Here is an 11,663-nt window from a genome sequence, read left to right as displayed (position 1 = left end):
ACAAATTGTAAAACACCGCAACAAAGTCGTATTTGGGAAACTAAATAGTTTTTCTGGGAAGAGTCTCTACCTGACTGAATCGAATAAACATTGAACATGAGTTCACCTACCTTGAATAATATAAAGTTTAAATAAATATAAAATTATACAACCATTTTGTTCCGCTGTGATGTCCGGTGGTGTACAAACGGGAAGACCTCTGAAGTTAGTAAATGCGATCCACAGTCGTCTGCTGTTTTTTTACGAATCTATCTGGTCGCACACCTTATCCAACACAAGCCCCGCCCTCCATCTTTCTGACGTCACGGGAAATACTTTGTTAGTAGGTTTGCATTAATATGCGGTCGAAATATTAATGATATCATATGTCTAAGGGCGGGGCGGAGCTCAATAGAGCGTGGTAAAAGTGACACCCTGTGTTACATCAACACGGCCTTATCCAATCCGATTACCATAAGTCACAAACGGATAGTGTCTTGTTTTTGTCGCGCTGGACGAAGAGTTTACAAGTAGGATGTGTCGGGGGGAGGGCTGTCACTTATCGCACAATACTTGAGCAACTTTGTGTTCCGATATCACGGAAAACTGATTTTTAATTTTAGGCTAAGTGCCTACGTTGTTAGGTTAGGCTAGCTATGTTTAGTTCTCTTAGCCTAAATAGTAATTTTTCATTGTATTTATGCTAATGAAACCTAACCTAACTTCGTAGACATACCTCGTCTGACAACAGAATACAAGGTAGCAAAACTGTTGTGCGAAAGGGAAACCCCGTTTGTCTGCTGCAGAGACTGAAACAGAAAGCATGTACCAGGTGGTTATAATTAAAGTGACGGTGTTCAGAGTGGTACAGCACAGGCTGTAATGAGAGTAGCAGTCTGAAACTTCGTAGATATGCTAATGAAGCAATGCGCTCGCGAATTATGCAAAAAAAAAAAAATAGTTCCAATTCTCGCCACCAGGGTAAAAAATAGCGATGTAAGCAGTCAAAACGTGGAATTTTCCGTAACTCTGACGTCAAAGTCGGTGACAATGCCTAACCATTGTGTGAGCTCCCTGGTTGTTGTTGGTGACGCTTGTTGCTTTTTCCTTTAGTAATGTTCATGTAATTCGAATAGTGAAATTGTAGCGATATTTTATTACAAAGAGTATTGTTTTCTCCGATTTATAGTGTTTTTCCTGTAACTATACCAAGTTTTGACTGCTTACAGCGCCATTTTTACCCTGGTGGCGAGAATTGGAACTATTTTTTTTTTTTTTTGCATAATTCGCGAGCGCATTGCTTCATTAGCATATCTACGAAGTTTCAGACTGCTACTCTCATTACAGCCCATGCTGTACCACTCTGAACACCGTCACTTTAATTATAACCACCTGGTATAAGCCAAATCATAAAGTAATCGTTTTATAGCCAAATGCTGGGCGGGCCGCAAAGTGATGGCAAACGTTGATAATAATATCACAGACAAAGAAGTATACTTCTTTTGCTGTGATATAGACGATTGAATGATTAACATTACACATACCTTCTCGCATATGACGATGAATTTCTTCTTTGTCACGAATACGATAATTAATCAGTCGAAGACATTGAACTGTCTGGAAGCACTATGGTCGGGAATGGCCTAATTAATACGTTCGAGATATATTGGAATTTCGATATATCACAATTTTGAAGCGTTTACGAGATGTGAAGAAATGTAATTTTGAACTGACTTATTTCAGGGTAAGAATAAGCACAATAATTTCAAATTTAAGATTACAAAAATTAATAGACCGTGTTAAAAATGTAAACATAAACATTGGTGAGTTCTTGCCCGGTCCCCCCGGAACTTCCGGTTTAGGCCAGTCCCCGTAGAAGCTGTCTAAAACCCACCACATGATGGATGTCAATAGGTGTTATTATAATGAAACGAAAATAACTTACACTATCTTACCTCCTTTTAACATCCAGCGGATCTGCTTGTATCATTGGGAACTTCATCCATTGTGAGGAGCAATAAACCACCATAGCACTGCACACTTGCTCTATACACTGGCTGATGACCTATAACCATCTGGCTGGTACCTCCATGTTGTGAAAATGAGAGCTTCTAGCACCTATAAAATTATTTCAGAAAAATAAATATAAATTCTCTTACAAGGAAACTTCTATCAAACAGTTTCCACTGACTCAAAGATTTTCATGCTTAAAATAAATTCATGCTACCCCCTATCAACACATGACATAAGGTAGTTAAACTGAGTGCATTCTGTTGATGGTTTCATATAGAAAAAAATATTTTCCCCTTTTCAATTGATGGTTATGAATACAGTATACCAAGTACCCCCTCCTATGCACACACACACACACATATATACATTACTTATGACATTTTTGTCACAAAAAAAGGTTTTCTCTCACCAGTGTCTGGGCAACGGAATGGAGTACTTTCACTTTTACTGGTGCTTAGGCGTTTAGGTTAGATTTTGTGATTACAATAAAAAAAGATAATTTTACATTCCCTTCGTGATAAAAAAAATAGATTTGGGATAAATTCTAATGTCCGTAACTCTGTAAATATACGTTTCTATGCCCCCAAGCTTCTGATATAGTCTTAACAACAGTTAATCTTTCCATAAGGAATTTTCCTGGAAATTCGAGGGAGTACGTAATTTAGTACACTCGACCTGCAATTAATACAACTTAAAACATAGTGTCAAAATTTCCTTTTAAATCTTTATCATCAGTTCACGTACTGTATAAATCATGCGTACCATTTTCCCCCCTATATATAACATATGGTAGTGGTGCCTAATTGAAGTATTTTATAGTACCGTAATTTCATTTACTGGTTGCAACAGGACAATATGTTGCAGAAAATTAATTGTTCTTATTTTGTGCGGCATCGTTATTTTACATTTTGATGTGACGTGGGTGGAATGTTGGCATACATTTCCCAGGTGTATCAAAATATATTTTGCAGTAGTATTTTATTTCGCGATTGCTAAGCTTAAGGAATGTTGCAAAAATATCAGCTCTAATTCTTACAAAGTACGTGGAACAATGTAATTAACAATAAGAAGGAAAATGGCACGAAGTATTTAATTCTTTAGGTACATCGTAGCAATAATTCACAATACATACGTATTTCACTCTCCCCCAGATTTGTTCCAATTGCCCTTATATTCATACCCAATAATATTAATAACATACTAACATGACGTACTTACTCGAAATACGACTGAAACGAAGTGGGCTTGCAATTCTTCTTTCTTCAAAATCATCCACCGCAACAGCTGATAGTGTCCATCTTGAAAATCTGCAGCCGTGAACGAACTCGGTAGGTGCCTGGCTTGTGAGTAGCTTCCACTCGTTTTCTGTTAGCGCGTCCGTAACCGTATTCGTTAACGAAGAGTGGAGACTACACTAAATGGCTTTCGTTAGCCTTTCTTGACAAAAACGTCACGAACTCGTTAGACCTTAACGTGTTGACAGTTCAAGACTTAGGCCCCAGAACAGATTCACCGGCATACGAAGTAAGAAATGAGCGCTTGTTTTCATCAGTTGTGTGACGATAGTCAAGAAAGGTATTTGTTAAAGTTCTACTATGAAGGAGTGGACGTCAAGAATCCGTTGGATGATCAACTGCAGAGCAGATTATTAAAATATGACGTATCTTTGTGGCCGCCAGTTGGAAAGCATACTACATACAAGTATCTTATGTACACGCACAACGAACTCAAAACGTACGAAAGTTTAGATATATCCAAATATTTTGTAAATGGAAAAGTGAGGGAAAGATAATTCTATAAAACTAGTGATATTATTATATTATAAAGTATGCTTAAGTGAATCTTTGCCAATAAATCTGCAGAAGTAATGAAATGACACATAAGTAATGCTTCCAACGTCGCCTTTCCGCCTGAGGGATTTAGGGAAAACCTATGATATGGCATGCCACTTTCACTTGCACGAATTTACTTCAAACAACAAGGGAGTTTTCAGACTGAAGCGACAAGCGATATCGGGATTTCGCACAGAAGCATTCGATCTAAAGCAAATCAATCATCATCCACGCTTGCGCAAATAACAGGCCGGGGCAACACAATGCACGGTATTGATATAACGGCCCATTCCGAGCGACAAGCAACACCTGCAATTTTAGTGTATTTTTAATTCGGAACTTGCTGTTTATTTTTTAATATTGGTTTCCAAGAGACACATATAGCTGCAGTCTGAAAGCTTCTAACCAATTCACCACGAGAAATGCACGTGTCGCTTGGACTGAACTGTTGTTTTCTCAGTACCATGCATCGTGTCACCTCGGTCTGTTGTACTCGTATGCAAGGTGAAATTGTTTCCTTTAGAGTAAAGGGGCTGTTGCTTGTCGCTTCGGTGTGTAATCTCCGTGCCACCTAAAAGTGAATCCTCAGTGATCAATGACATTTTTCGAACCGAAGCGACATGATAAGCTGCACATGTCGCTCAGATTTCCAATGGCGTGTATTGTGCCGCCTGAGACTTGATTTCCCATGAGCGATAAATGCTTATTTATAGACTGAATGGGCCTGTGTCGCTTGTCACTTTGGTACGAACCACTGCTGTCGCGTGTCGCTTCGGTTTGAAACCTTACTAAGATGCGTGCTTTTCACCACAACACAATAAGCAGATAAACTATCAACATGTTTGTAACAAAATGCAAGTCGTACAAATCCTTTCCGGGTAGCAATCCTTTCTTCGTTCTGCTTGTATCAACAGGTTTCGTCTTTCTACGTCCTTCGGAAACCTACGAAGTGATACTTGACTCAATAAATTTGTTCCCGATCGAACTGTACACAGCTGACACCCTATTTCCTTGTAAAAGAATCTCCACTTTGCCCTTTCACATTAACGTCCATAGCACCGTAAGCGTAACCGGATGTTCGAGGGGGACCACACGAGTGCGCATGCTCCGCTGTAGCTCCGCCTTTAACACCGTCTATATTACATTACAACAATTTTCATATGCTATCCAATATTTGTAAATATGTGAGAATTCCTGAGTGTGGAAAGGGTAGAGTATTTTCTCTACAGCTCCCCTTTACTTGCAGAACTGCGAGTTTCATTCATTTCCGCATCAGAGGGCATGATATGTTTATAATTTCGCCTAAAATTACACAAAATGCACCCAGGAACGAGATTTCCGAAGGTTCCGTCCGGACGGCCCTAGATACGCCCCTGTTTTGTACACATCAATACAGAGTGTGTAAAACAGTAAGAGATAAGATGGAATGTAGTGTTGCCTTTTCCTACTGAACTTTCATTGAGACTTTTGCAGCCGGCCTATGTCGGGAACGGTTCGCATGAAGCAAGTGACTTGCCCCTTGAATGTATTCACGATCAATATATACCTTCCTGCTGCAATACGTTCGTGTCGACCGTGTGGCCTAATGGATAAGGCGTCGGACTTCGGATCCGAAGATTGCAGGTTCGAGTCCTGTCACGGTCGGAGTATAATTTTTTCCCTTCGTTTTTTGTCTTTTGTTGTAGATATTCCTTCTAGAAATGTGAAAATGATATTAAATTATTTTCTTCCTTCTGTACCGCAATTTGGTTCCATCAGATAAAACTAAGTAAAAACTCATATTCACAATTTTACACATTAACAATAAATATGTTCGGAAGGTGATGATGCATTTCCCATTCTATGCTCTGTCAATCAATATAGAAGCTGGGTGATATTTGTAGTGCCAATTCTGGATTTTTTTTTTCAGCCTTGTGGGATATTGTTTAAATATTAGGTTTACCCATAATACTTCGAAAAAGGTTAAAATACGATACTGGTTAGAAGAAAACTGTGTCATTGTTACGTAGAAATTTCAGTAACGTGTCACTGTTGCCTAATTTTTATAACATATGGAATAAAATATAAAATAATTTGAAAAATATTTGGACCTCTAAATGGGATGAGGAGATATGTCCAGATAGTATTAGAATAATTAAATCAAGAAGACTTAGGTGGGCAGGCCATGTGGCACGAATGGGAGAGGGAAGAAGAGTTTACAGGATTCTTGTTTGGAAACCTGATGGTAAGAGACCTGTAGGAAGGCCAAGACGAAGATGGAGGGATAACGTTGAGATAAAGGAATCGGTAAGGATGGAAAGGATTGGATTGATCTTGCCCAGGACAGGGGCAGATGGAAGGCTTGTGTTGTTGCAGCCATAAACCTTCGGGTTTAAGAAGGCTACAGAGTGAATGAGTTAATCACAATGAAACTTACTCTACAGAAAAGAAGAAGGTGTTGGGCCTCCCCCATGGCGCAGTGGTAGCGTCTTTGCCTTGTAATCAAGGGGTCCCGGGTTCGATACCCGGTGGAGGCACAAGTGGTTCGGATCCCACTTTAAACTGTAGGTCCAGTCCCGATTAGCCTTACTGTGCATAAAGTGGACTTAAAACAGCAACTCAAAGAAGAAGGTGTTAACGGAAGCTGGAGGCGTATCCAACATATCTGGACATGATACGGATTAGTTTCGATTATGAAAAGAGAACAAACATCTATACTGTCCTATTGATGTAGATGTTTCAGTGAATCCTCCCCCTGGCGCAGTTCCTCATGTGCAACATCGGCTAAGTAAATATATGCAAAAATCAGCCCCCCCCCCTTTCCGTGTCGTTGTCACTGTGTAGTGTAAGATCCGTATACGGATCAAAGATCAAGGCTTGGGCCTCCTCATATGACGTAGTCAGTGGCTGCGATTGGGTTCCAAAACCGCGGGGACAAGATGAAAAAACTGGGTGGGGGGGTGAAGACAGTATATTTCCCTTTGTGGATAAGGTTTAGCATAGTGCAGGAGCAAAAGTGGAGAAAAGTGTGGGGGCAAAGCCCCCCCCCCCGCCGCGACTGGGCGTAGTGGTAACGTCGTCACCCTCAGGGGGGGATTAATAAAGTTTGAGCCCGGCTATCATTTGTTTCAGGCTCGGCCGACATTATTATTATTGTTGTTGTTATTATTATTTTATTATTAAATTTTGTTGTCATGGTACTTCCAATAATTGCATGCGCTGTGATTGATTTGCTTTATTTTACTTCGATTCTTGTGCGACTTTTGGCTAATTTGCGAAGATAGTGATGAGTGATGATATGATGAAATTGATGAATGGACACTCACAAACATCAAGGTCAGGATTCAAAGACCTCTGGTCTACTTGACATTCAAAACAGGAGCGCCAACTTTTGAAAAAAAAGAAAAGCATTGGGTTATAAAATTCACCAAACATTCTCATAAATCTTCTCTCCATGTATCATGATATTAATGCACACATCCTTACTTTATTATTATTATTATTTTCTTTCTGATTTCAATAAGTAATCCATCAGTAATCACTGTAACAAATATGTAACAACAACAACATGACTAGTTATTGGGTGGTTCGGGCCCGACGAGCGCATGCAACTTGACGCCACTGATTCAAAATGTTTGCATTCGTTTATTTGAGGAACAACTGTCCATAATTGAGCACTGTTAGTGAGATTACTTTCGCAGTTTGGGAGCGAGTCGAAAGGTTCGAAGCCTCCAATCAAGAAGCGAGCCGCTGACGTCATCTCAACCCAGCACCTATCGCTAACTCTCCCGCTAACGCTCTACACTGTTGGTAGGCTCGCTTGCTGGACTCACACAGCAAGCTGGAGATGTTTTGAAAGTAATCGGACTATACATAACCTTTGCAATACAGACTTGCACTCCGGTTAAAATACAGTAGTGAAAACAGGTTTATGATGGAAGAAGTTATTTAAACGCTAAACTCCTTCCTTCTACCTTTTCATGTAATAATCTAGTAAACGGATTTGTCATGTCTTGTTTTGCTATTATCACAATATTAAGCTATTTTAATAGCCGATGTTCTCTGTCACTTCTAGTGGCGGCGACTGAGTTCCAAAACGGGTGGGGGGGGGGCAAAGTGGCAAACCTAGGGGTCTTTCCCTTGGCAGATAAGGTTTAGCATAGTGCCGGAGCAAAAGTTGCAAAAAGTGGGAAGCCAACTGCCCTCCTAATCGCCGCCACTGCAGTTCTGGCCCTTCAGCGTCTCATACTTGTGTACCCCCCTGAACTTGGGGCCCCTCGGCTGTAGTCTAGTGGCAAATCCCACCCCCCCTGTGGTCACCTTGTTGTCAAGGGGCCCCTGGTTGAATACCAAGTGGAGGCACATAGTGGTTCAGATCCTACTTTCAACTGTAGGTCCAGTCCTGATCAGTGGCGCAACCACAGGGGGTACATCGCCCCCCTAACCTTGGACGGGAATGAGTTCAAGGGGGGCCAAACATTGACGGCCAAGGTATGGGGAAATTACCGCCCACAACTTCGCTTTGATTGATTTTGTTTTGTATGCATGAACAATTGTTTTGAGGAAAGAGAGCGTGCACATTTGAGAGACAATTTATGTAATTATTGTTCTTGGCAGGCCCGTACCCAAGAGGGGGGCACGGGGGGCATGCCCCCCCTCGAGCCATGAAAAAATTTAATTTGAATGTATAAAGACCTAGGAAAATGAGGTTTTTTTTCTAATTTTACAAGAATTTCGATTTTGTTCCATGCGCTCCAGAATTCTGCAGTCTGCAATATTTGGCAATTTTAGATTTATAACCATTGATGCAAGTCTATCAGACATCGCAATTTAGTCGGGAAAGTCCATTCCTTTCAATCCATGTCCCGACTTTTTTCGTCTCGGCTCGGACACTATGTGCTACAAAGGAAGACTCTTGTGCGCCACTGCAGACATTGTAGCTACTGGTTATGTAGGACTTTCTGTAGAATACTGTGTACATTTTTAAACTTGTCTGAATTTCTTTTATGAGTCAAAAATGAGAAATAGGAACCCCTTGATTATTGAATGGTTCCTTCTGTTACAATTTTTAACATGAATTTGCATAAAGGGGAATTTTGTACGATTTTTACATTATGGATCAAAGGTTCCTCAATGACTGCAATACAAAACCAACCATATAATGGGGGCATTTAGCTTTTCGCCACCACTGAGCAGAAGCATAAAACCTTTATCTTTCTCCAGCATCAGGGTTTCTCTGCAACTGATATCAATTCTGCCAATCATAGAATGGCTTAGGATTATATGTAAATAGGAGAATCCACTTCACAGCCGAATCGTTGCTAGATTTTGGGGGCAAAAGATTGCCTGAAGTACTTTCAACAGATATTGTTATTTTCCCAAAATACTCAAGAAACTAAGTACAGTATTATATACGAGATTCAGTCAGTCTGAATTTATTTTACTACAACTTTTATTCTTTTTGTAATTGTCTTGAACATAAATACACGGGGTGTGACCATACAAGACTGACAACTTTCACAGTATGTAGAGAACATCAAGATGATAAAAATCGATGTTGCAAATTGAATTTTCTATCCCACATGTATGCAACTCCAGTTAATATCTTCTTTGTTGCCACTGGCATTTATTTTTACTGTCAACTAAGATTCCAAAAGCGAAAAAAAACCGAAACAATATTTTGCCAGCAGAGACACTGCCAGGGTGGTCACTTATCTTAACCGTTCCCTTCAGATAATTAATTTACAGAGTTCGCACTGACCTGAATGTCCTGGACAACTGGAGAAGTCCGGAAAACCAGGATAAGAGTGAGAAGGTAATTGGAAACAAAGGATTTTTTTTAAAAGCGTTCAAAACCTGGAAAAGTCAGGTGAATGACATGATTTTTGCTGGCTTGAAACCGAAAACACATTTTGTTTTATCTTCCCAACAATCTTCCTTTCTTTGTTAATTCCTTCTTTTTATTTTTCATTTATTTTCAAAAATGTTCAACAAACTTGATTCGTTTGATTAACTTGCAAAGTTGAAGTACAACTCTAATTTATTAGCATGTTAAATCATTATACAGTAGTCTGAAAAGTTATGTACAATGCCTGGAAAAGTTAGGAACTTTGACTTTGCAAAATGGGTGAACACTCATCTATCACCGCACAGACATATGTTGCTTCTCATAGGCTATTTTTATTTAATTTTTTAAAAATCGCAGGTTAGAAAATGTTGTTCGTCAAGGATTCCTACAATCGAAATGAGCATGGGTTTACTGATGTAAATATATATATAATATACAATTTAATCTTCCCTCTAAATTCATACACAGTTGGTAATGTTGAAATTGTTGGGGGCAAATTGTCATTTATTTATTAAAAAAAATAAAAATAAAAAAAAAAAAAAAAAAAATATGTTGGTTCAACTTACACTAACAAGAGGAGGTTGGGGGTCATGTATTTTTAGCCAATATTCCTAATAAAAGATCGTCAAATGCAGGAAAAGATGGTAAAATGAAGGCTGCTTACTTAAAATTTATACCTAAACCCCATCCTTTCGAAAAACCTGGGCATACCATTTCATGTAAATGTCCTATACACACACACCAGAGGGACTCTCCAGTCGTTGCCTTGTAATCCAAGGGTCCCAGTGGAGCGACATAGGGCCCCACTTTAAACTGTAGGTACAGTCCAGATTAGCCTATGTGTATTAAGTGGAGAGGAAAAAAGCTCAAACCACAAACGGAAAGAAATTAAATGTTACGTTATTACTTACTACAAGCTTTCCTAAATACGTAGTTCAGATGTTAACATAACTTGATTGAAAATTTGTATGAATACAGTTTAGACATAAGGTCTATGAAAGACAAAATGTGATATTCCAAGAACTTGAAAGATGCAATGACATGCAATTCATACGATGTGGTAAAATTATTCATGTTTGAATTTTCACCCAAAACAGCATCATTTTACCTATCATTTACTTTCTGGTAGGGATGGGACCGATTAATCGGTACTCCATCCGTATCGGCCGATATAGGCATATCGGTAAAATTACCAATTATTTTACAGATCTGATAATTTAGTGCAAAATTCTGCCATTTTGTTGTTATTTTTATGTAAATCTCCATGCCCTAATTTCTAAAAAAAAGTAAATGTCTAAATATGCAACTTCTTTTTCACTGCAGTCACCTTGAAACACATTTATTAAGGTGGTCAATGAACCTTTCAGGTTCTTTTGAGGGCAATTTCTAATTTTACATCGGATCAGTAGAATATAGTTACTTTATCGGTATCAGCCAAAATTTCATATCGGCCCATCCCTACTTTCTGGACATACACTGCAATTTCCTTTCTGGTTTCTTGAGCACACTTTTTTTTATTTATCCAATAAGCATATGCCAGGATTATTGCCATTGTTTGTAGGGTCCGATACAAATGGTAGTAGCTAAACCGTCCATTTCAATGTCCCTGACATAAACACCAATAAAAATGTTGAGGACAGTCCCTCCTCCATGAGCAAAATTCAATTCTGCTTTCTAATTAATACATAGAATTGTAAATGCATTATTCCTCTGATTAAGATTTCAGCTTGGTTTCCTATATCAATACCAGATTATAGTTTCTGATGTCACGTTTACACCGGAAACCCAATTTTACATTTTCTGGGATTATACATTCAATGTTGTTCATGGTGTCAACAGAACAAATACTATAAAACACAAGAATTTTCAGTTTTTTCACCTTGGGATAAAAATCTTGCACCACTTGGTTTTCTTGTCCGGTAAAGGTGCACGTTGTAAATATGTCTACACTATGATTTTCAGACCTGGAAATATTTAGGGTGATCAGGTAACTTTCGAAATCAGAAAAAATA

At 39.0% G+C, this 11,663-nt stretch overlaps 1 non-coding gene across 1 annotated transcript; it reads left to right on the top strand.

Annotated features, from left to right (window-relative positions):
- Window positions 1-5,395: 5,395 nt before the first annotated feature.
- On the top strand, window positions 5,396-5,468 carry TRNAR-UCG (transfer RNA arginine (anticodon UCG)). Its single transcript has one exon. It is a non-coding gene; the product is annotated as a tRNA-Arg (tRNA).
- The last annotated feature ends 6,195 nt before the right edge of the window (window positions 5,469-11,663 follow it).

Source organism: Lepisma saccharinum, chromosome 30 (genome assembly GCF_977018435.1).
Source record: "Lepisma saccharinum chromosome 30, izLepSacc3.1, whole genome shotgun sequence".
Taxonomy (NCBI): domain Eukaryota; kingdom Metazoa; phylum Arthropoda; class Insecta; order Zygentoma; family Lepismatidae; genus Lepisma; species Lepisma saccharinum.
This window is presented reverse-complemented; position numbering and strand designations above follow the sequence as displayed.